At 36.3% G+C, this 26562-nt stretch overlaps 1 protein-coding gene across 5 annotated transcripts in view; it reads right to left on the minus strand.

Moving 5' to 3' along the window:
* LOC108001718 (alpha-mannosidase 2) overlaps positions 1-26562 on the minus strand; it is a 128653-nt gene that overhangs the window by 71815 nt on the left and 30276 nt on the right. Inside the window, exons 2-3 of one of the 5 annotated variants that reach the window (XM_062078413.1) lie at positions 19580-19633; positions 63-390 (exon numbers count right to left, since the gene is read on the minus strand). The gene's annotated coding sequence lies outside the window, so the exon portion shown is untranslated. Of the gene's footprint in view, positions 1-62; positions 391-3929; positions 4085-13866; positions 14019-19579; positions 19634-26562 lie in introns of those variants that run through there. The other 4 variants (XM_062078415.1, XM_062078414.1, XM_062078416.1 and 1 more) reach the window with 4 other exon arrangements.

Here is a 26562-nt window from a genome sequence, read left to right on the forward strand (position 1 = left end):
TCGTTTAAAAAAAACAATCACAAGCATATCCCCATAAAAAAATAAAAAGACAAAGATCTCACCTTTCCTTCAACGATCCTCTCGCTCTCCCGTGACGAATCAACGGGCGATCTTCGATCCTTGCCTGTTGGAGGGGCGCGAGCGTGATGGCGAGAGGGGATTGGAGAAACGGGGGCGACGAGTGGCCAAACCCTTTTGTCCAACGGGCAGACGTGGAGGGTGCTCTCTATCGCGATTCACTCGATACGATTGGAAGCGTGGCGAGGCCCTTTCCAGCTTGCGAGAAACGACTCATCCAGCAAGGCCAGGATCGGCTTTCTTGATTCGAATCGCGGCTCCCTTCCTACTTCTACTCCCTGGATCTCGTTCTTTTTTTCTCGAGCCTGGTTTCTAGAATTCGAGGAGCGAGAAGTTGTGAGTTCGTTCTTTCTTTTGTGGAAAAATTAGGGAAAATAAGAGAACAACGAGTCGAACGAGAGAGGGAGAGGGAGAAAATTTATAGATGTAATTTTGTAAGAGAATTTATGGGATATTGGGGCGAGGAATGTTTTATTCGAGGATCAATTTATTTTTGGATATAATTTCGCGAGAAGATTAATGGGTATTTAACCTAACGTTTTGTCAATGCCTGTTGTTCGCGGCTACAAATTTTGGTGGATATTACCTCCACACCTACGAGAAAAGTTGGCCGCTTATACACGTATCTCGCCGTTTGATTAATGTGTAAAATCTAGGAAGCAGTCGTATTTTAATAACAAATTGAATTACAACGTGATTCTCGTCGAGCGCGGGGGAAGAAATTTCACGAAAATTAATAAATACGAAACAGTGTTAACCTCAATTTATAAATAAAGAATAATTTTATAACCCGCATATTCAACAAAACGGAAGAAACGCAACGCAGAGCCGCGCGAAATTGAACGAATCAATCTCTTTCGCCCCAAATTCCTGCGTTCCTAAATCCACATTATCCGTTCCAACGCTCGCGTTTAAATTTAACAATCGGCATAACCTCGCTTTTAACGTTCAATTTTCATCGAACGTGCCACCCCTTTTTCTCATCCGAGAGAGAGAGACAGAATGATGCAATTGCAGGGCGAGCAAAGGAACGCATCGGTTGCGTAAATGAACGTTTTCACTTTTTCTTCGTTTCCTCGGCGAGCGACGAGCGTGTAAATGGATTTTCGTTTCCCTCCCTTCTCTTTTTCTCTGCCTCGAAACGGAGGAAGGAAACAGCGAGCACCGGTCAATTATCGTATGCTAATAAACGTGGAAACGTGATCGGCTTATCGCGGGAAGGAGGAGGAAGAAATTCGCGCAGAAATGGAACGAGCGGAGCGTGACAGCCGACAATCGGTGGCCGGTGTCGGGATTTGCGGCAAATCTACGTATTGGCGCCCGATTTATCGCTGGCCCCGCGGTTTTATCGAACAATACCAATTACTCGTATGTTAATAACGAGCCCGGTATAATATCGATCCCTCCCCCTCCGCGCCCGATCCAATTCGCCGTGACGATTCCATAAACAACAACAACGGGAGGGGGTTGCGCGCCCCATTTGAATTTTAAAATTTCGAGCCGACCTTCTCCTCCTCCTCCTCCTCGAGCCGATCGATTCATTGGCCATGAATATTTCGCCCCGATTGTCCGTCCACCGGTTGAATCGGCGTCCATCGGCGAGATTAAGGGAGGAGGGAAGGTTATTTTGTTAGGTATTTTGTTAATCGAGGGTTTTCAACTCTTTTTTCCTTTTTTCTTTTCCTCTCCAATCGATTTGGAAGCGGGGACTTAATTACACAAGAATCGGGAAAATTTCGTTGGAAATTTATCATCGTCGATAAAAAAAATTTATGGAAACATTCGTGTTACGCGAGAATCGTACAAATTTATCAAATCGCGTTATATCGTTGTAAGGAAAATGGTTTAAAGGAAAAAAAAAAAAAGAAAAAAAGTAACGTGTCATTTATGCCCTTTATCATCGTAACTGTATTATGACGTGATAAAATTTATTTTTAGAACCGTTTTTTTTTCTTTTTTCTTTTTTTTTTTTTTTTTTTTTAAGGTGCACGATAATGAGATTGACATTTGTAAATATCAAACTGTTATAAAAACTTAATAGTTTCCTTATCGAAAGATTATTCGAGAATTATAATCCGAGATATAGCACGAATAAAAATTCTGCCGTAAATCTAATTTACAACGCGAATATTTTCGAACATTTGAGCAACACGAATAATTATGAAGAGGGGGGCATCGATTGTATTAATCTTGAAAACACGGAAAGAAAATGGTAAAAACGGAGGAATTAAACGAAGGGGAACAGCTGATTCATCGTTTTCAGTAGAATCGTCCCGTTGCTGGTCAGACCGCGTCACGCACACAAGAATATTTTCGTGGAAACGAGACTTTCCTCGGGAAATACCCAACGATCGGTCAACTGCGACCAATCTGTGTTTATTGGAATCTGTGAGAATATTTTTCGCGATCGAGGAAACTTTTCTCGTCGAAAATTTCATGAAATTTTGAAAATTTTTTATACCTCAACGTTATCGATCTAATAAAATTATTTAATATTATAATAACGTGCAGTTTTAAATTGTAAATACTTTTTTTATTCGAAGTTAGCCGATAGAAAATGTTTGTGCAAATTTTTATTAGAATAATTTTGCTACTAGAAATTCTGATTTCTTGTATTGCGGAATGTAGAAGAATTAATTATTTCGAAATCGAATGTGTCGACACGAAATTCTAAAAATTAAACAAAAACAACGAAATTTTTATAATTCTTCGCGTTCGTTTTATTTTTATAATTCGTTTTGTAGAATTTGTATTTACAAAATTATTATCTCGAAGAATATTTGAGTACCAATCGCATTCAATATTACCCAATTTTCTTACATGTTTCCATCTCACGAAAGGCCGCAATTTCACGTCAGCGGCTGAGGATGCGTAACCACGTTCCCGCAGAAACCGCCAAGAACCTACCACCGATCCCAAAAAGAATATTCCTCAACCCCGACCAACAAAACCACCGACATCCCTCCGCCACAAACACTGCTCTATTAAACTTTCCAAAAACATACCATTACGTAAGCTTACTACATTCACTATAAATCAATCTCTCCATCAAACTGTTTTCAATTCGAAAAAATAATAAAAGAATCGCGAAAACTCGATGAAAAATTATCATGCGTATTGCTTCTTATTCGATCGAATCACGACTGTTTTGGAAATATCGTTATTGTCGATATTAGAGTTCGTTTCGAATCGTAAATCTTTGTCGCGAGAAAATTTTGTTCTGTTGTGGAAAGTAGCATAGTTACCGAATTAAAATTTTCTTTCCGTGAAAAGAATGAGAGAAAGGGTATAGCTATTGGTACCACGCTATGTTGTTTGTTCCGTTCTTTTGACTGCAGCATGACTCGCTAGTTCACTAAGTATATTGTACTTTCTTCTATTCTTTTCACAGAGAAAATTTTAGTTCATTTTCTTCCATTCTTTCATAAAGAATTTTTATTCAACTATATATAATATACTACTTTCTTCTATTCTTTCTACGCAGACAATTTTATTATAACCGTATTATTTTATTCCACTCTGTCTACGAAGAGAGAATTTCTCTAAACAACCCTAATCCCTTCTAACAATCTCAAAAACCAATGCTGGTTAAGCGTTAAATATACGCATAAATATACCGATCAACGTATAATTCATCAACACATAATTCCCATACGTTCGCAAAACTACATCAATTTATTATTACTATTCAAACGGACGACGCTTCACCAAAACACTACATTGTTTACGTATTCTTCAAAATTTTAAACTCATTTTAAACTCTACGCAATCCCTAAATAAACAATACCACCAATATCACGAATTAAGAAAATACGAAACCAAAAAACAAAATCAATTTCAAAAAAACAAACCTGATCCACAAAAAAACGACTTGGTTGACCGGCGAACACGCGGAAACAGGGGGGTAATATCGAGCGATGCGAACGGTACCGTACGCGACCAAGTACCACGCCGTACTGAGCGCAACGCCACGGTTGGAATAGTTTTGACGCGCCGCCGGCTGGCTCGCCACTGCGCATGTGCCGATATAATCCACGCTTCTACGCGCAACCAACACACGTGGAACGTCCGAGTGAACGCACGCAGGCTCGAGGGAGGGGATTTGGATGGCCCGAGGGTGTTTTGACTCGCGAGCACACCGTTTCGTCCGCTCGACCTCGCTTCCTTCCACGGATCTGAGCGGAGGGTGTCTGCCGTGATCCGTCGAGGGGGGTGATCGATGAACAAGGCGAGGAAAGGGTAGGGGAGAGAAAGAGAGAGAGAGAGTAAAATTCTTGGCCCGTTGTTCTGTCATGGTATCGCACCGAGGCGAGGGAGGAGGTATATATAGAGATTGTTTTCGTATCCGTAAAGGGGGAGGGAAGATTCGTGGGTGTTTTGAGGCGGACGAAGCGAGGTTGTAATGACGCGTCTGATGAATTGAAGTTGGTTAAAGGAGGATTGATGCGAGTAAACCGAGTTCACGAAGAAAAAAACGATCTTTCTTTATATTTCAATGGATTTGTCGTATAATTTTATAATTTGATTTTATTATTATTATTATTATTATTAGGAATAACACGTATGATGCGTATAATATTATCGAAGAAATTTTGAATTTTTTAAAGACGAAAAATCGAAATTTAAATTCAAAGATGATTAGAATTAATGATATTTTCCACCGGACGATAATGAATTAATTTTATTAGAAGAATCTCTATAAATTTTTGGATAATTGTAAAAGCGAAAATTTTTTCTGTTCTTTTTAAAAAATTGACAAATTTAATTCGAATTCTTTTCAATTTTCTCTTTATAATTTTGGTCGAGCAAGTTATTGTCGATAAAACGAAATAAATAATCGAATAATTGGATAATTTTTATCGATCTTGCGTAATGCAACCCCCCTAATCGGTAATTAACCGAGGAATCGTCAAACACGGCATAATTACCCTGAGAAACACACAGAAACTATTAACAGAAATGCTCCACTAAATTTCCCCTAGCGTGCAGTTCAGAAACATTCCTTGTGGTAAACATTCTCAAGTTCCTCTACATCTTCGAATCTGTCACTGTTAACCCAATCGCGTTGCAACTGCTCAAAGAAATGACAAAATAATTCTTCCACTTTAATATTTTCACCATGAACTTATATCGATCTTGTATTAATATCATTATATATATATCGTATATATATATCGATCTTCGATTATATTATTTCATAAAAACTTCCATGTAATTAAAATTAAAATTAAAATTAAGCGAATTACCCTTCTAGTTACAACAATTGAAAATGGAAAGAGCCTAGGGAATTTTTCATCCATTCCTTTCGTCAAAATCGAATTTCCAAGTTACGCTAAACGCGATCGAAGGATCGATGTTTAATTCAATGGACTTTCAGGGTTATACGTGCGGTTAACTAAGTTTAAAATGGAATTCTGCTTGCTTGAATTCCAACAGCGAGTACGAATTTATCGACCGAGTCGTCGTTATTCATTAAACAGAGCGTGTCAACGATCAATGCAATCTTGGTTATTTAAAATCCTGGAATCCTAGCCACGAAGAATACAGAATTTTTCCTAAGGACGATCCCACGAAACAACATCACGTCCCTCTTTAAGGAGAAAAGAAAAGGAGAATCAGAATCGAAAGAGACTGAGAAAGAAGATTCGAACAAAGGAGAGGAAATTTTTCACATCGGATATTAGACGCGTGGACATCTGTGCGAATGCAAAAGAGGCTGAATGGTAGATGCGAGCGTGGAAAAAAAGAAATGTTCCATTCTTCGAACGAAATGGCGTTCCTCTATGGGAGGCTGATTAAAAGACAAATCAACCGCGAATCGTTCGATGCTCGTTCGATATATCGGATATTATTCGATGAGTACGATCTTGATTTAATAATCGTTGACTTAAGACTTTGAAAATATTGTTCTTGGCGATAGATAACTAAAAATATGAAATATACTCGAGAGTGAAACTAATTAAATAAAATCTTGAAATGGGAAGCGATAAATTTCATCGAGTTGGTGCGCGTAGCCGTGAAAAAAGAAAATCTTCGCGTAAAATGCGACCCACGAGCGATATGTGAAAGCGAAAAATCGACGGAAGATACTCTAAACACTTGATGTTATGAAAATTGCGAATTAACGAAGATCCCGAATATATTCGAATAATGCGTTGAGAAATTAAATTTTTAATTTTTACTTTACCAAAGGGAACAAGATTATCAACCGATGTTATCACCTCGAAAATATCGATCAGGAACTTTGCACCTGCGAGAAGGTGAATAATGAATGGACACCCGGTATATAAGAGGGTCGACAGACGTCTCAAAGAGAGCGTCGCCTAATAAATTCATTCTGAATTTCGTGCATCGACGTAACACTTAGTCCGTTCCTTCCTCTCTCGCTCTCTCCTGTCGAATTCAATTACCAACTCGATTCTACTTACGAATTAACCAACTTTTCGACGCGTTCGATTAAAAATATTCAAATGTCTGAGAGCACACGGCTAGTGAATTTTTTACCCCTGGAATTCCTCCTCCACGTGTGAACGTCGCTTGCTTTTCTATGGAATGAGAGTTTTGAATGAAATTTGGGTTGCATAATTAATCGACGAGGGGTAATTAATTTAGAAACGTGGAGAAATTTAGTCGAATAAAGGGAACGAGAAATTGTATATCTTCGATTCGATTTTATCGTTCTATAATGTTGTTGAATTGAGATCAGATTAAGAAGAATTGATTTTAAACAAATTCTTCCGCTCAACGGAGATCCCATCAAGATTTCTACTTCTACAGATCGATCTATCATTTTCTTCTCGATCGATTTCCGCTCAACTTCGAATTAATATCCCATTGTCGTCAAGAAATATTACCTAAGACACATTGTGATCAATATGGTTATTGTACAATTCAATAACATGTATTTTTATGCAAATTAGTGAAATTCGCAAAACAAATAACCCCAAAACTTGCCATCTTCTCATCGCTCGAAGCAAAACGAATAACATCCAATAATACAACACGAGATCTTTATAAAATCTGCAATTTAAGATGTATAATGAAATTCACAAAGATAGAATGTTTATTTTTATTACACAATTCGAGAAGATATACAAATTAATGAGAGCTTGAAAAATGCGAAACTTGCAAGCAAATAACCCCTCAAAACCTGCCATTTTCTTATCATTCAAAGTAAAACGAATAACATCCAATAATACAACACGAAATATCTCTATAAAACCCGCAATTTAAAAAAAACAACGAAATTCAGAATAACAAAGGCACAACGTTTATTTTCATTATACAATTCAACAAGACGGAAGATATTGCAAATTGATTCGCAAACAAATAACTCCAAAAAATCTGCCATCTTTTTGTCATCTTCTTATTCGAAATAAAATTTAAAAAATACAACGAATCTTCTTCGTCATCGACCTGCACTATTTTTCGTTCGACTTGGAGCTAAGATCGCCAATACGTTCCACGAAATCGCGGAGAACTAATGAAAGGGCGTAATGCACCGGTCGAAGACACCATCGTTCGGGATAATCCCGATAGCTGGGAAGACAGCCATCAAACTTGCGAACTTTGCCGGATCTCCAAGTCTCGAGATCCGCGAACGAAACACTTTGGAGTTGGAGAATGGATGCATTGGTTTATCAGGATTCTGAGGCTCGATCTTTCCGCGATTCGCTCGTGGATTTGGGACATTACTCGAATACTTTTATCCAAGACGAACTCGTGATTCGTGTATCGAATGATCTTTTTATTATTTTCAGAATTTGGAAATTAGAATTGATGACAAAAGATTTTTTTAGCCGCACAAATTTATTTTCAAGATTTTAAGAATTAGAATGATCGAGTAAATTAAAGCTTTGCCATTGATGTGTTTTACATTTGATATTTTCAGAAATTAAAATGATAGTTAAGATCGAGGTAAAAATAAATTCGATACAACTCAAATACACAAAGTATTTTTAGAAACTTTAAGATAATTGTTGTAGTGGTTGACTCAAATATTCGATAAGATTAATTTTGGATCAAGTTTCGAAGCCTTTTTTACTTAGATTTCGATCGAACGAGGGATCGAAATAAAATAGATATTGTTTTGGACACCCGGTATGCCAAGAGTCAGAGTACCGGCAGCATGTACTTCGTAAGCATGCAGGAAGTCCTTGTTGTCTTCGTTACACAGTGATTGTGACCTGACCCCTCTCGAGTTCTTGGCGTTTCTCTGTCTCTATCCGAACCCTAATTCTCTTATGACCGTTGCTTCTCCGTTGCTTCCATTTCACACACACCTCCCAATACGCGACAATTAACCATTATTCCATCCTATTATCCCATATTTTATTCCATTTTCGTCTAATTAATTCTAATAATGATTATTAATAATATTAATTCCACGTTTTATTTATTTCGTTTTATCTTGCTTTCATCCGTCGATAATTTTTATTCTATTGTTTGTTGTTTACTCGTACATCTCGTTTATATATTTTATACCATGCTTTCTGGTAATTCGTAATTTATAAAAGTCACTAAATCGATTGTCTCGTGACTTTCCTCTATTATCATCTGCTGGTAACTTCTAATTCGAAATTTATAAAAAATCAATCAGCATTATTAATTCAATTACATACTCGTACATTTTATCAATTTATTTAGTTTCATTCTCTATTTTTACCAACACACAATTCTTAATTCATAATTTACGAAGATCGCGATACGACTTAACCTCAAAAAAGAAAAAAATACACAAATACACGTTAACTCGATACAAAGGAGGAAAGAATGAAATGGCAACAAAACGACAATTAAGTTGGAGGATAAGAATCTAGCGGCAAGAATCGAATGAAAATTATGATGTATAACCAATTCGTCATAATTTACGAAAGATCACGAATAATACTAATTCAATTGCCATTTAATTTTCTCCATCTTCTCCATAATCTTCTCCATCTAATTTTCACGTGCTACCAACTTCCAATTTAAAATTCATAAAAATCACTAACAAGGCTGTTTCAATCGCGCATTACAATTTAATCTCAAAAAAAAAAAAAAAAAGAAAGAAAGAAAGAAAGAAAGAAAAGAAAAAAGAAAAAAAGTACACGAGTATAGAAATACACGTTAACTCGATACAAAAGAAGAAAGCGTACATCCGATGAAACGGCAACGGGACGACAATTAACTTGGAGAATGAGAATCTTGCGGTAAGGATCGAATGAAAATTACGACGTACAATCAATTCTTAACCTCCAATTCATAATTTACAAAGATCGCGAATAATTTAATTACCGTTTATTTCTTCGTCTTATTTTCACGCGCTACCAACTTAAATTCATTAAAAATCACTAACTAGACTGTTTCGATCACGACCTAACCTCAATGAAATACGCGAATATATAAATACCGATTAACTCGATACGAAAGAAAGAAAGAAATACACACATCCGACGAAACAACGAAACATCGACAAGAGAATTAAGAATCGAAGAATGAGAATCTTAAATTCATAAAAATCGCCAAGAAAATCGTTTCGATCACGCGATACGTGACCTCGACGGAATACACGAAATATACGTAAATAATTTCGATACGACGAAAGAAGAAAGAAGAGGCACAAGAGAGAATTAAATTGGAGAACGAGAATATCGGATGAAAAATTACGACGTACGACCGATTCATAATTTACAAAAATCTCGAATAATTCAATTTCACTTCTCCGTCACGCTTTCACGCGCTGCCAACTTAAATTCATAAAAATCACCAACAAAATTGTTTCGATCACGCGATACGACCTAACCTCGACGAGATACGCCCGAATAGGTATAAATACCCATTAACTCGACACAAGGAGAGAAGAAAAAAGAAGGAAGAACGGCGACGAGAGAATTAAGTCGGAGAATTCATCAGCGGGAAGAATCGAGTCGTTAGAGAATGAAAATTACGGTGGACAAAAGTGCGACGACGATGGCGACGACAATCCGGAAACATCGATTAAAATTCTCGACGCCGCAGACCGCGATCGGCTCTCCCCATTGTCCCCCGCCCTCCTCTCCGTTTTTCCTCCCTTTTCCCGTGATAATGTTAACGTCCACCGTTTCTAGACACACTTTTCCCCCCTCCCTCCCCCTCAATGTCCATTAACGTTTCAATTACCAACGTCGCGCACACCTGTTTTTGCACTTTACCGTTCCCTCGATTGTCGACTTATTTGTTCGTCTCCTCCTCCTCCTCCTCCTTTTTTCCTCCCCTTTTCTTTTCTTTTTTTTTTTTCCCCTCGTTCGTGTCTCGTTACGCTCCTCCAACGACCGATTCTCGATTAAACCGGTTATCGATAAACCGCCACTTGCGCATGGGAATCTTGTAACGGAAAAATAAATTTTGGTGGATTTGTTGTTTATTTTTTTTTTATTTTTTCGTTTCTTTTTTTTTTTTTTCGTATTCCACGATGAATTTTAAACGATATAAAATCACGAGAGAGGGTGCTCGAACGTGAAACGTCGATCTTTGATGCAATTTTTTTGGTGGAAATATAAATATATATATATATATATTTTTTTTTTGAAAAATATTTTATTTTCTTTATTGGTAATCATTCGTATATATGGAAATATATATTTTTTTTTTCAACATTCGATGTAGGAAAAAATTGATCCGGAGTACATAAATGTTGCGTTCGAAAGTATAAATTTGTCTAGATAGTTAATTTGAAAAAAAGTTAAAAAATAACGTTTCTTAAATTGTTAAAAGTTCCCAACCATCATCAATTATGGAAAACAATATATTTCACAACTTCGAGCGACATTTTCGTAAAAAAAAAATGTCGGGTCAAATATTTTTCCGAGGAAAAAAAAAAGAAAAATCGATCGTTCCTAAAACCGTTCCATCTTATTTTGGCCGCGTGATGGAGTTGCGCTCTTCTATACGGATACACCACGATACTACTCGTTTCGAATCTGTGAAACAATCGTGGAAGCATGGCCATGAATCAATGTAGCTTGGACAAATGAAAATCGACGGGAAGCGAGGGAAATCGATAAAAATGGCGGCGAGCCGAGTTCCATAAGACGATAAACAGGCAGAGGAGGAGAGGGAGGGGGGAGAGGGAGGATTGAAAAGAGCGCGATGGCAGAAATCGGTTTACGATAAAAATTCGCTGTCGAAAATGTGGCGCCCGGCGAAACGCATTTTTATCGAGGAGAACGATCGAGAGGTGAAAAAGAGAGGGAGAGAGAAGTGAAAAGATCCAATGGGGGGAATAATACGATCGCATGGGAACGAATGTATATTTTTTGGGGCGAGATTACCGCCGTTTTTCAACAGCTGTCCGAGCCATTCTTGCGAGCCGACAAATGGCGTCCCTGATCGCCCATTCCCGCTAAAACTGTGCGTTTCGCATCCGTTAGGACGCAAACCGGGGAGAGCAGGGCCGACGGCCGAGGCGAGCACGCGGATATAACGCGTCCCGAGGAATTATTTTCTACCGGATTAATGGTCTCTGAACTCCCAACAGTGCGTGTCACGGTGGTGATCTAACTTGAATTTGACGTAACGCGATCCTAACCTAACTTAATATTAATTTCGACGTGAATTGAAACATGATTTGAGGTATCAACGTTACGTGATCCGACCTAACCTAAATTGCACCTTCAATTTTGATACGGATTCAATCTAGATATATAGATTCGAAATTGATTCGAACATTCAATATAACATGATGTAACGTGATCTAAAACTGAATTGAATCTTAGTTCGAGTTAAATATGATTCAAACTAATATCGAATCTAACCTAAATTGAACCTTAATTTTCGTATGGATCGAATCTAGATATGATTCGAAAATCGAACGTGATTTAAAATTGAATTGAATCTTAATTTTGATATAGTTCGATTTAAATATGATTCAAACTAATATCGAACCTAACCTAAATTGAACCTTAATTTTCATATGGATCGAATCTAGATATGGTTCGAAGATCGAATGTGATTTAAAATTGAATTGAATCTTAATTTTGATATAGTTCGATTTAAATATGATTCAAACTAATATCGAACCTAACCTAAATTGAACCTTAATTTTCGTATGGATCGAATCTAGATATGATTCGAAGATCGAACGTGATTTAAAACTGAATTGAATCTTAATTTTGGTATAAGTTGGATTTAAATATGCTTCAAACCAATATGAACTTAACCCAAATTGAACTTTAATTTTCGTATGGATCGAATCATATCTAGATTCGAAGATCGAACGTGATCTAAAACTGAATTGAATCTTAGTTTTGGTATAAGTTGGATTTAAATGATTCAAATCTATATGAACCTAACCTAAATTGAACCTAATTTAAACTGAATCTTAGTATAGATTCGATTTAAACGATTGATATGATCGAACCTAACCTAAATTATACCTTAAATTTGATATTAATTCTGGATAGATTCGTAGATCGAACTTGATGTAACGTGATCTAAATTGAATCTTAGTATAGATTCGATTTAAACGATTGATATGATCGAACCTAACCTAAATTGCACCTTAAATTTTGATATGGATTGAATCCAGATATGATTCAAGCTGATTTAGTGGTTGATTTTGAGTTTAATCCAACTTCGGCGCGGATCGATGTTTGGATTAATTCCGAAGGGAAGTCGAATTACCTAATCTTTAATATTTTATACAATTTTAATACGAATCCCGATTTAATCAAAATTCAAATTTGGCGCCAGATTTGATATAATTTACGTATAACTCAATTTCAAAACTCAATTTCAGGCTATTCAAAGTAACTAAAAGTTATTACAGAATTATACTGACCTAAGCGCAAACTTAATCTATGTAAAACTAGTTTTGAACGAGTTTATATAACAGTTAACCTAAACGTAGATCGAACCGAGGATAAATCCAATTTAATCTAAATTAACCAAGAATCTAAGTTTTTCTTCGAACTTGATATAACTTGAACCATACTAATCCGAGTTCCAATTTATTCAAACTAACCCAAACTCAACTTTGATTTTAAAACTAAAAAAATATATGTATCACTTAATTTATCGCAAATATTCTCACTATAAATAAATAGATGAACATTAAATACTCTTCTTCTGATCTGAGGAATATATCTACTAGAATAATAATAATAATAATAATAATAATAATAACTACGTTTATTTAAACATACGCACAAATTAGGTTAAGCAAAATGTAATGCGAGATAACATGCAAGATCAAATGCAAGATAGGAGTTGGAATTAAAAGGATTTTCACGCGAATCGCGTAAGCGTGATAGCAGCTATAAATCGAAGAAATAAAGTCGCGATCGATTCGAAGCGCCGTGAAACTTCGATTACATCGCCGCTCTGATTACTCTACTAACGACGAGAAATGTATTCTCACCCAGTGAAAAACTTTTTCGAAACAGTCTCGATACCTCCCAACATTTTCTCCCCCACTTTCTTTTCGATCAATTTGTTCGATGGTGTATAGAAAAAAGTATACAAATTTCTAAAATGAATACAATTGTACAGAGTTGATACAAAGCGTCTTCGACAAAATTAATATCGAGACGCTACGCATTGCTCGTTTACCGCAACAGCTTAACTCAAGAAAAATCAAAATCACGAGACGACGAGTTATTCACAACTCGGAGAATGTTTACGGAAAAAATTCCAAATGATATTCCGCGAGTGAGAAAAATTTCGAGTTGCATCATTGCTGCGGCAATGAACGAGCAATGTCGATGCCTCGAATCGACGTGAAAAATAATACCCTAAAAATGAGAAGAAGAGAGAGAAGGAAAGAAGAACCTTTGAAAATCGATGAGTCTCGAGGGAGAAAAAAATTGTCGAGGCGATCCACGCAAAATTCGAGATCCTCCAGCGAAGGGTCGAAGACTGGGGCGAGACTGGAGAAGCGCACGGGCGACGAACGAGGCGCAGCTCGCGAATGAAACTGCGCTCGAGTCAAAAGGCCATCGGCCAGACAACCTACCTACGAATCTGGCCAACTAACACCGAGCAACGACACCGACGTGCACAGGCCAGACTGCGTTTAGTTCGCGCGTAACCGCGTCTTCTCCCTTCTCCTCTCCTCCTCCAACCGAAGCGGTTACGCACACCGTGCAGTTAGAGTGCAGAGTGCACAGGGAGAGGGAGAGAGAGAGGACAACCATTAATCGAACCTTCCTTTTCCAACCGAAATATTCGAACGTGGAAAACAAATTTAGGGACGAGGGAGGGAAAATTCGTCGTTTCGGGGAAGAGGAAGCGGGAAGTAGAAGAATAATGAACTCGAAAAGGTGAAGGAGGTTGGGAGGGGATTCTTTACAGCTGGACGTTGACAGGAAGGAGTTTACGTTGGGGCGAATGATGGCATGATTTGGGATAGTAAAATTTGCTTGACAGTTGTTATTCTTATATATATATAGAAGGATGTTGCGTGTATCGAGAAAGACAAGAGTAAGACTCAGTTGCTTCTAAGAATAATTTTCAGAGATGGACGAATAATCCTTGGATGCAAGAATATCTTTTACGTTTCAGCATTTTGCTACAACTCTCGAAAGTTTAGTTATATATATATATGTAAAAGTTTGAAAGTTTTCGAATCGTTATTATAAAAAGAAATGGAAGAATAGGAATAGAAATAGATAAGTGATCTTTAGAGTTCTAGTAGAATTCCAACTCGACCTAATTCTCGGTAGACTCGATTGGATTCTACCCCAACGGAAATAGTGTTCCTCGTGACGAAAATAAAGCGGACAGTCGGGGCTTGGTCGCGTCGCGACGTTTGTGTACGCATGCTGCATGAATGACTGACTGGCCAGGTGACGATCCCGATGGCCGCGCAACGTTTGCGTAATTTTCACATCCCGTATCCCGTGTCAACAATCTTTCGTTCCTGATATTTAACGCGCCTCGCTGGCCACTGCCAATTTTCGCTTCTTCGTCGCCTTCACTATGGACACGATTCTCGGAATCCAACATAAAATGGAAGAATTGTCCCTTTATCAGGATGAATCTAGCTTTCAAGTTGTTTGAATTTAATAATAAGAGTTGAGAATGTGTATATGTTAACTAAGATTTTTCGTTCAAATCATTTATTTAAATAATTTAAATTCATAACTAATATAATTTATCGTTTTTGAAAAAGAAAAACTAAGTTGATTGATTCAAATCTAATTTTAATCTAAACTTTTCTATTCATTACTAATTTAATCTAACTTTATTGTTTCTGAAAAAGGAAAAACTTTTACATCAATTTTGCATTAAATATAATTGCTTGTACAAACTTATATTAAGTTCAAACTAATCTAAACTCTTCCATTCATTGCTAATTCAACTGAACTTATTATTTCCTGAAAAAGGGAAAAACTTTCACATCAATTTTGTATCAAATGTAGTTGTTTGTAGAACTTATATTAAATTCTGATTTAAATCTAATTCTAATCTAATCTTAAAGTCTTCTATTCGTTAATTTAATTTGACTTATTGTTTCTGAAAAATTCTAATAAAATTCTAAACTAATCTAAACTCTTCTTCTAACTCATTAATCCAATTTAACTTATTATTTCTAAAAAAAAAACTTTCACATCAATTTTGCATTAAATACAGTTGCTCGTACAAACTTATATTAAGTTCTGATTCAAACTAATCTAAACTTTTCCATTCATCATTAATTCAACTGAAGTTATTATTCTTGAAAAAGAGAAAAACTTTCTCATCAATTTTGTATTAAATATAATTATTTGTACAAATTTATATTAAGTTCTGATTTAAACTAATCTAAATTCTTTCATTTATTATTAATTCAACTTAACTCATTGTTTTTGAAAAAGGAAAAAACTTTCACATTAATTTTGCACCAAACATAATAGTTTGTATTAAAGTCTAATTAATAAACTAATCTAAATTCTTCTCAATACCAATCTAACCTAACTTATTGTCTCTGAAAAAGGGAAAAACTTTCACATCAATTTTGTACCAAACATAATTATTTATACAAACTTATATTAAGTTCTGATTCAAACTATCTAAATTCATCCACTCATTATTAATCTAACCTAACTTATTGTTCCTGAAAAAGAGAAAAACTTTCACATCAATTTTGCACCAAACATAATTATTTATACAAACTTATATTAAGTTCTGATTCAAACTATCTAAATTCATCCACTCATTACTAATCTAACCTAACTTATTGTTCCTGAAAAAGAGAAAAACTTTCACATCAGTTTTGCACCAAATATAATTATTTATACAAACTTACGTTAAGTTCTGATTCAAACTAATTTAAATTCTTCTTATTAATTATTATTATTAATAAAAAAATTATTATTAATAAACTTATTATTAATTCAACTTAACTTGTTGTTTTTAAAAAAAAGAAAAACTTTCATATTAATTTTGTACCAAGCATAATTATTTATACAAACTAAATTAAATTCCGGTTATAAATCTAAAAAAAAAACTTGCATATGAACCAAATATAATCATTGTGCCAACAAAATTAGATTCCAACTTGCGCTCATGACTAATCTAACCTAATCATTTTCCCATAGGCCCCGCATCAAATATACAACTACAAAGTTTCTAACCTAACTTATCACGTTCTCATACCACTCCACTCGATTTCTATCGATTCTCTTCCGCGTAAACCGCGCGTGGACAGACTCGCTACCGCATTTTCGATTGCCACTCGTCCAATCCACCGTCGAGCTATCTACCCACCTGTTACAGGACACATAACCTCACCGATCCAAAATCGACCATCAATGCTCCATCATTCTATCCCCCTTCCCCTTCTCTCACGTTAATCAACTATTTCAGTGGTCATAAACTTAACTTGTGAACGATTCGCTCGAATTTATCCATTTTTTCCTTTTTTTTCTCGAATCCTTTATATAATAATTCGAAAATTCCTCGATGCACACAATGATATGTAATCGTGTCAATTCTCTCTTGCTGTGATAATCTCGTTTACAGGAGGTGAAGTGCAAACATCGATATCGCAACGTAGAGGGGGGATAAACGTTAAACAAATAATCGATTTCCTCTCGTTTCTGAAATGGAATCAAGGAAAATGTTTCGCAAGAATCGTCTCGAGGCTGATAAACTCGAAGGCATCGAGGTTTGGGGGAAGTGAGATATCGCGAGTAATCGCACGATGGACCCGGAAACTCGGCCCAGAGACGTCGAAAACACGCGGACGACGCAGTAATTGCTCGCCTACGTTGCTTCGAAATTTAATTACGCCATCGTGAAATCCTCCAAGGAAGTTAAATTAACTCCTCCTCCTCGTCCTTCCCCCTCGCATCCTGGTGGATCAGCGGCTGACAAATTCGCGGAACGAGTTCCTTCAACGACCGGAAATGGCAAATGCTATTTTTAATAAATGATTGGAATAGGGGGAAGATTGATACGTTATTCGAAAGAAATTTCGAACGTTTCTGTTCCTTTTTTCCCTTGGATTGCATTTGAAAACACGTACGAGGAAAATTTATTAAAACAAACTATCTTCACTTTCCTATAACTATATAATTTAATTAAATAAGCTTTGACTTTGATTTTTGCGTTTGAAATCTTCAAAGATATTCCTCGATTTTCTTTTAAAGAAATAAAGATACTTTTGATCAATGAAAACATACAAATTATATATATATCCTTTCTTCCTGGAATAACAATCCTTGAAAATGATTTTCTTTCAAAGAGATAAAGACACTCGATCAATGAAAAACCAAATCATAGTTTCTCTTTTAAAAAATATATAGTTCTTGGAATAACATCCTTGAGAATGATCATTTTCTTAAAGAACAAAGAGACACGATTCGCGAGGCGATCGAATGAAACGAACTGCTCGCTTCAAGCCTATAAAACGGAATGCAATTGTGCGAAACCGGGTTACACGAAAAATCGATAGAAGGCTGGATTTGGGTCAAGGGCCTGACCAACCTCGAAGAAAGTTGTTGGCGACTTGCGCAAAAGTAGGAATAAGCGACGTGTGTCAATAAAATACGACACATACAGGATTATAGGAAAAGGAAAAAACGAGTATATTATATTATCCGTTACGCGTATACATTACATTATCAACAAAAAACGATCTATGTAAATATAAACTAGTCGAAGGAAATTTTATTTCATATTATCGTTTGGTTGATACACGGATGAATGCAGTTCAGAGGCGATAATGTTGCGGTTAAAAGGTCTCACGAACGTCTATAAGCCAGACCGCGAGGGGGGAGGGGAGAGAGAGAGAGAAAGAGAGAGAGGAAGAACAGTTGGGAAATTGGCGCGAGGATGAAGACAAACAATGTACAAGTCGGTTAGACCGCGATTTGTTCGCGTAATTTAACAGCGATTCATCTTGGACGTCGTTCCAAGACGGCTTTTCTGGTGGAAAGAGGGAAGAGGAGAGCATCTAGTGAGACGAAGGAAGGAAAATATTGGCGGAAATAATTACACGGTTAGGCTTATTTATATTGAAATGAGGACGCGTGGAAGAGAAAAGATGGAGAGAGTAACAATTAAAATTTTTGCCTATATTTAATTGATATGATATTTAAGTTTCTATTCAAGTTTTCTTCCATTTAATCGAGTATTTTTCGTCGCGTAATCCATTAGATGGCGGTTTATTTTGAACGTAGTTCGAATATTGGTGAAAATAAAGAAAGAGGAAGAGGAAGAGGATGTCTTTTCACATGTAGGAAAAATACGAAAGATTTTGCACGATATAATTCTTTGGAATTAAAAATAACAGCGAAGAGTGCAGAGTTAGAGGGACAAATGAAAAGCAAAAGATGGAGAGAATAAAATGGATTAAAATCCATAAAACTTTTGCCTGCCTACAATATTCTAATGTTCTATTCAAGTTTTCTTCCATTTAATCGAATTTTAATATTTAATCCATTAGAATTAATTTGTTCCGCGGCTTGTTGTGGAAATAAAGAAAGAGGAGCGTCTTCTCGCGAGTGAGACGAAAATAGAAGAAAAATATTACTCGACGAAAATTATACGGTTGTTTATTAAACTGAGGACGCGTGGAGAGCGGAATGAATGGGACGAAAGATTCTGATACCGATTCTATTCAAGTTTTCTTCCATTTAATCGAATTTTAATATTTAATCCAGATCCATTGGATCTAATTTGGACGTCGTTCCACGGTTTGTTGCGGAAATGAAGGAAGAGGAGGGTCTTTTCGATAAGACGAAGTTTGCACGATACAATTACGAAGAAAAATAAATATATATTTATTATAAACTGAGAGCGAATGTTTCCAACAAAAGAGGGAATAACGATTAAAATTCGAAATCTAATATTTTTGCCTGCATATAATACTTTTATACTGATTCCATTTAAGTCTCTTCCGCTTGTTAATCGACTCTCAACACTTAATCCATCGATTTATTCGCGTAATTTAACGACGATTCATCTTGGATCCATTGGCGGAAATAAAGAACGGAGGTGTCTTTTTGCGAGTAAGACGAGACATAATCACGAAAAAAATGTAAGTTACTGAACTTACTTGTTAAATGACCGAGGACTTCCGTGTGGAGAGCGTGTACGTTTTCAGCAGGAACTGGAATAAAAAATTGTAATTGTTAATAAAATAGAAAAAGTAGAGTCGATCTTTACACTTATAACGTATAATAATTAAAATCCAAAATTGTTTAATTAAAAATTTTTCCCTGTATACAACACCTATTCTATTCAAGTTTCTTCCACTCGTTGTTGAAATCTAAAACACGTAATCCAACGTGTCCATTGTCAATTGTTCTACTGTGAACCTAATATTTTTATCCGATAAACCGTCCAACTTGTATCGCTTTTCCTAACCCAGTTTACTTAGCTTGATAACCGACTCGTTACTCGAACACCTCCTCCCCTCTTTCGAGTCGAATTCCGACCTCGAGGAAAGCAATCTTGATCGATTCGAATGCAATCCTCCCCGGTCACGTGTCCTTATCCCTAAACCTGGCACCGCCCCAACAAAATCTACTCTTTTTCGAATTCCAAACCACGGCAAGGATGAAAATTTTCTTTTCCGTGAGGAAAATTCGGCTGCGTTTCGCCCAGAATATCAGATTATTTTGAAAACCGTTTTCACATCGCGTGAGAAAAATTTCATTGTTCCAAAGAGGATAGTGATTTAAACTTGATTTGTGATTGCAATGCGAATCGATTTAGATCTAAAGTTAAATATGTTTCAGAAAAATTTCGTAAAGAGAGGCTATATTCATTTCTAAACGTACAATTTCGAATGCAATGATCGACTTGATTCTCAACTTAAATATATTTCAGAAAAATTTCAAGGAAATTGCAAGGAATGAGAAGCTGTATTCATTTTTAGCATATTTTTAAACAGGAATCATACAGTTTCGAATGCAATGATCGACTTGATTCTCAACTTAAATTAATATAAATTATATATTTCAGAAAAATATATTATAAATATATATTATAAGTATTTAATATATTTCAGAAAAATTTCAAGGAAATTGCAAGGAATGAGAAGCTGTATTTTTAGCATATTTTTAAACAGGAATCATACAGTTTCGAATGCAATGATCGATTTGATTCTCAGTTTAAATATGTTTCAGAAAAATTTCGCAAGGAGAAGGTATATTCATTTTTAAACAAGAATCATACAGTTTCGAATGATCGATTTGATTCTCAGTTTAAATATGTTTCAGAAAAATTTCGCAAGAAAAAGCTATATTCATTTTTAAACAAGAATCATACAGTTTCGAATGCAATGATCGATTTGATTCTCAACTTAAATGTATTTCAGAAAAATTTCGCAAGGAACGAGAGTCTACATTCACGCCCTCCTCCTTTCTTTCCTTTTGCAAATTTTGCAAAATAAAATCCTCGTGCCAGATTCTCCGGAATCTCGCGCGGAGAAATTAATTTCTCGAGATAAGCCCAACTTTGTAAAACTTATCGCGCCGAAAAGGAACCGAGAAACACCTGTTCATTCGCTCCCCTCATTTTTTCCAATATCACCTCTTCCCGAATGAAAAATTTAACCGCGTCGAATCCACTCGAAATAAAAATCTATCCAACTGGATATAATCGTCATATATATACATATATATCATATATATATATATACATATACACAAACATAAGAATCGAAATTTTCGAGCGACAAAGCAAGGAGACAGGCGCGAATTATTGTAACACGAGCAAAAGGTTTCTCTCCCCTTTCGAAACTTGATGATTTCGTACGAGGAGGAGGGATACAGACGATAAAGCGGCCTTCCCTCGATCGATAACCAATATCCATGGAAACTGGATCCAACAGGGTAACCACGACACTTTCGTTCGTGCTCGAATTCTGAGATTCTCAAATTTTCATCGAGGAAAAAAGTATTATAAAAGGGCGCGTTTGCAATATAATAATTTAATATTCGTGATATTCGTGAAGTATCCAGGAAGTTGGAATTAAAAAAGATAAACGATTTTCAAGATACATTTTAATTAATCGATCGATATATTTCTTATTTTTATCGACAGCGTAATGCACGTGTTGGTTATAAATGAAATGAAATTTCGTTTGAATTTTACTTAAGAGGAGGGGGGAAAGAACAGAGAGAGAAATATCGAAAAATTTTCGTGGTAATTTAAGTGAAGTAAGACGAAGACGGGGAGCAGAGGGGTGGATGAGAATCGCGACTACTCGAGAATTCGAGATCACGGATCGTGGCGAGAGGGAGATTGGTTGCATGGCGATAGTTTCTGGCAGAACTGCCAAACCTCGTTATATTCTGTAACGTGGCCATTTTAGATCGAGCAACGTCTATGGAACTCTCTGCCTGTGATTCCCATTATCCTTACTTCAAAAGCTGTACAACTTGGCCAAGTGGACAACCTGTCAAGTGCGATAGATCGAGGAATACGCCCGATATTTTATCATCCTTCCATTCTTCGTCCTTTGCTTCCTCCTCTCTGTTAATTTTTTTCTTTTTTTTTAAAGAATATATCGCGTGACGAGGAAGAAATGTTTCGTGCACGAAAGCATCGAATCATTCGTAATAAAAAATATTTCTTTGCCCGAAATAATTAATTCTATGAAATAATAAGCGATTTGATAGCTTTGCGAACGATTCGAGTGAAATTATTGGTGAAAAAAGAAATCTCTGGAAAGGAATAGGGTTAATTTGATTGGTCTATCAAAAGGAAACGCGCATTTTTGTTTTTTGGAACGATTACTTAAACTTCAATATAAATAAACATTAATTTAGAAGAATTAAAAATATTCTAATATCTCAATCAAAAAATTGTTTTATTTCTCATAACGTAAGCTAATCACCTGATTCGTAGCAATAGTTTAATAATATTTTTCCGATATTAACAACGTTTCTTACTTCCTCGAAACAAAAATTCCCAATTCTGACTATTTTTCTCTTTTTCTTTAATTTTCCAATAATCGTCACGCTCGATAAGTGCGAAACAAAAGAACAAGATTGAGGGAGAGAGAGAGAAAAAGAGAGAGATATGAAAGGGAATCGAAAGAGCAGCAATAATTATAATTGGGTGCAAATAATCGGGGAGCAATCGATAATTCTCCTCCTTTTATTCCGCTTCCCCTCTGAATTCAGACTGGAAAATTCCCAAGGGACTCGACTCCTTTAAGGATGAAGCGTAATGCATTCGCTTTTTAACCGAAAGCAACCGAGACGAGACGAGAATCGCTCCATCTTCGAGAATTATTAGATCGGCAGCAAAAAGTTAATAATCCATCCTTTGTTCAACGATCGTCAAGCGAGTAAAATGACTACGATCGAGAAGAAAGGATGATATAATTGTCACTTTAATTGTTTAATCTAGAAATTTTTTTTAGATTAATAGATAGGCGAGTAAATTCGTTGATTAAATATCAATTATCCTAGATAATAATAAAAGATAAAGATAATAAAGATTCATAATTTATTTATTAATGTAAAAGTGTCCAAAAATTAAGTAATCTGACAAAGAAACGAAAGTTAATATCGATTGGTTATTTCATCGAACGATTTCATTGAACTCGAGATCCCAACCGATCCAAGAAATTACTCTCCCTTCCTTGAGAATAATCCAACGCAAAAGAGATAAATAAATAACACGGTAATCATCAAACTCGAGACATTTATCAATTCAAAGAAACAACATCGTCGATTAGATCCAGCAAGAACAATAATTTTTCTTAAACCTCTCAAACCTCTTATAAAACAACGTTTTTGATTATTCTTAAGATCCAGCAAAAACGACCAATTCTCCAATTTTCTCGATGCAACAACAATCCTCTTCCTTCGAGTTAAACGTGTTCGAGATTTCCCTTTCCTTTTCCTATAAACAGCCTCGATCGAATCAATAATTTCTCTCAAACCTCTTATAAAATCTTGTCGATTATTCCTTAAAATCCAGCAAGAGCCATCTCTCCACGCAACAACAACCTCCTCACACAATATCCTACATGCGAACTGGCCTCGATCGAATCAATAATTTCTAATAGGATCGGCCTCTGTGCCACTAACCGATTCGTTTAGAGTAGTCGGTCTGCAGTTCGAGTTGGGCTGCAATTGAAACGATGAGGAAGGGAGAGAAGAGGAGGAGCGTAAGAGGGAACTTGGATCTTGGAAATCGGTGGAGACGCGTGTCTCATAGATTATTCGAGCGACGTCCTTTCGAGGATCGGTTTTATCGTCGGTGTTTCGCGCTTATGGATCCGCGATATGGAGAAGCTCCCTCTGTCTCTATCTCTCTTGCGAGTTTGGAAGTTTGGAAGCTTGGAGTTTGTTCGAAAGTGGATCGTGGCTGGGAAGATTTAGGTCGATGAAGGAGGAGAATTTGGATTAACGGGTTATCGAGGGTTATTCCGGTTTAAACATTTTGGAGAGATCGCGTTGAATTTTAATTTAGATGCGATTCCTTCGAATCGTTTCGCTCGAAAATTAGAAAGGAATCTCTGTTATTATAAATCAATTAATTCAATTCTTAAACTCGAAGCTTTCACATTTCGTATCGATCCACCGCGTGGATTCTCGATTGTTTAATTTCTCTTGTTGATCGTGTGTTCGTTACATCTGATATATTGTTGTTATATATTCAAGATGGTTAAAAGAAAGAAGGAAAATGTGGACAAATCGAATGGTGCGAGTGGGTCAAGGATATTCGTACATTCTGGGTCGCAGAACGAAGACGAAAAGGAGATGGTCAATATTTCCATCGCAAAGACCTGCCAATTTAGAGGCGTGCGGAGGAAACGAGGAGGGGTGGCAAATAAAAGCGGCGGGTGTGCGTTTCCGGGCCGCGGTAAATATTTAAATAGGTGTGCGCTCACGCATGAGAGGAGAGGGAGAGGGGAGAAGGGGCGGCGATAAAACGTGGATCAGCACGTGGTTCGATCAAAATATACAAATGCAAAAGTAAAATTTTCTTTCCATTCTTTCGGTGATGATTTCGATGAAACGAAATTGATGAGATTATTCGTCGTTGTTATATTTCACAAATCTTGAGAAAGATATTTTATAGCGAATTTATATTCTGAAAGAAGTATGGATATTTCAAAGAATAAGAATAATTCGAGATATTATTTTGGGTTTTGACAAATTTTTAAAATAGTTTGATAATTTATGTACTACGATTCAACATTTAAATTTCAAATTTACGGTTACGGCGAATTGAATATCGACATTGATATTGAGAAAAAAATTTTCTTAGCTTCAACAATCGAAAAAATACCAATCAAGATCCCAACATTTCTTAGAAACAAACCATAGAAAAAGAACGGCTGATCCAATCCCTATAAACTCCTTGGAAATAAATCTACAAAGAAAAACTGCCAAACACCCGAATTCATTGAAAGAAATACCAAGATTCCAATCAAGATTTCTTGGAAATAAATCCTGAAAACCTCCCGCCAATCGAAATCGGAAGTCAAGGTATTCCATAGCGAGATAAAAAAAGTCCCCATGACAACAGTTCGATCCCGGGTGGAAAAATTCCCTATCGAAGGACACCGAGGGAAAAAATCCCTAGCAAGCGAATGGTCGGAAGAAAAGGACGCGCGCAGCGTGCAAGTCTCGTGATTTACAACGAGAGGGCGCGAAAATGGTGGAAAAGTCTTTGCGGATAACGTTTTTATTTACGGCGGTGTAACGGTTGCATAGAGGAGGACGCGGCTATCGCGTGGCCACCGCGGGATGCCGTGACTGCCGGCTGTAAATCCGTGTACACGCCTCCCGCCCCCCTGCCGTGTAACAGGCGTCGTGGCAACCCCTGCAACAACCTGCGCCGCCGCCGCTAAACAACCCTACTAGTTGACACCCGAGAGTTCCCCCCGTTTCCTCGAGGCCTCGAACGTTTGCACACGTTGGAGAAAGGGTGGGCGTTTAGTCGAGGGTCGACGCAACGATGATTAAGGAGAGCCGCAGGGGGCCGAGGTGGTTCGAACGTTAGAGGAGGCCGAGGAAATTATTTTTTTCCCCCATTTCGAGAGCAAAATTTTCACTTTTTATTATAATTAATGTAATTACTTTTAATATAATTAAACACACTTTTAATATAATTTATTATACCTTTTTTAACAAATGTGTATAAGCGACAAAAATGTATGAGAAGAATCAACTTTGCGTTCGATCAGTATGGAATGTATATGTAAAATACACAAGAAAAATTGGCAGCTAAAGTTAGGTATATCGTTAATGCTTGTTTCTCCAAAATGTGATAGGTAAACAACGATAGAAATGCTTTATAACGTAAGACAGGTTAAAATTAATCCATAAATATCAGTGGCGTTCATACATGTGCGGTCGTAAACGAAATTAATTTTAGTATCGTTTTGCGAATCGAATATGGCAGTAAAATATAGTAGAAAGTTTCTACTTTTCATATATCCAATTCTTATGACGTGGAAGGTATAAAAAAATCATTACATTGTGGGAATTTCTAACATGAAGTAATTACTTAACTTTAAGCTTAATTTACAAAATAAAAAAAGTATCTCAACAATTGAAAGAACATGATCGATCGATTCTCCCTGCCTATAAACGCGTTTATATTTCGTTTAATCCGTAAACGTTTAAAAAGAGGATTATTAAAATTCCTTAATAAACTTTTATCAATTCGAAAATGAATTTTCTCCTCATTTTTAATACATTGTTCGAGCCATTGTTTCAATCACTTCTCTTGTTAATCGTGGATACGTGAATGGTAGTAATTTTATCGCGATCGTAAAGCAGATCGTAAATGATACGGAATTAATTTACGGGCGTCGGTCAAAGTGGCAATCTCGTAATGGAGGAAGGATTGTTGGCAATAATGCAGTACTCGAGCTCTTTATAATATAATATAATAATAATAATAATAATAATAATAATGTACGATCATTTGATATTTGTCCGAGGAAAAGGATTAACAACGTAATCAAGAATTTATCGAATTTGCACTACTAATCTGTAAATTTTAATCCCTCTAAAGATGATTTCGTTTTTTCACTCTTCGAGTTGTTATGAAAAATTACGA

This window comes from Apis cerana, linkage group LG8 (assembly GCF_029169275.1).
Source record: "Apis cerana isolate GH-2021 linkage group LG8, AcerK_1.0, whole genome shotgun sequence".
Taxonomy (NCBI): Eukaryota; Metazoa; Arthropoda; class Insecta; order Hymenoptera; family Apidae; genus Apis; species Apis cerana.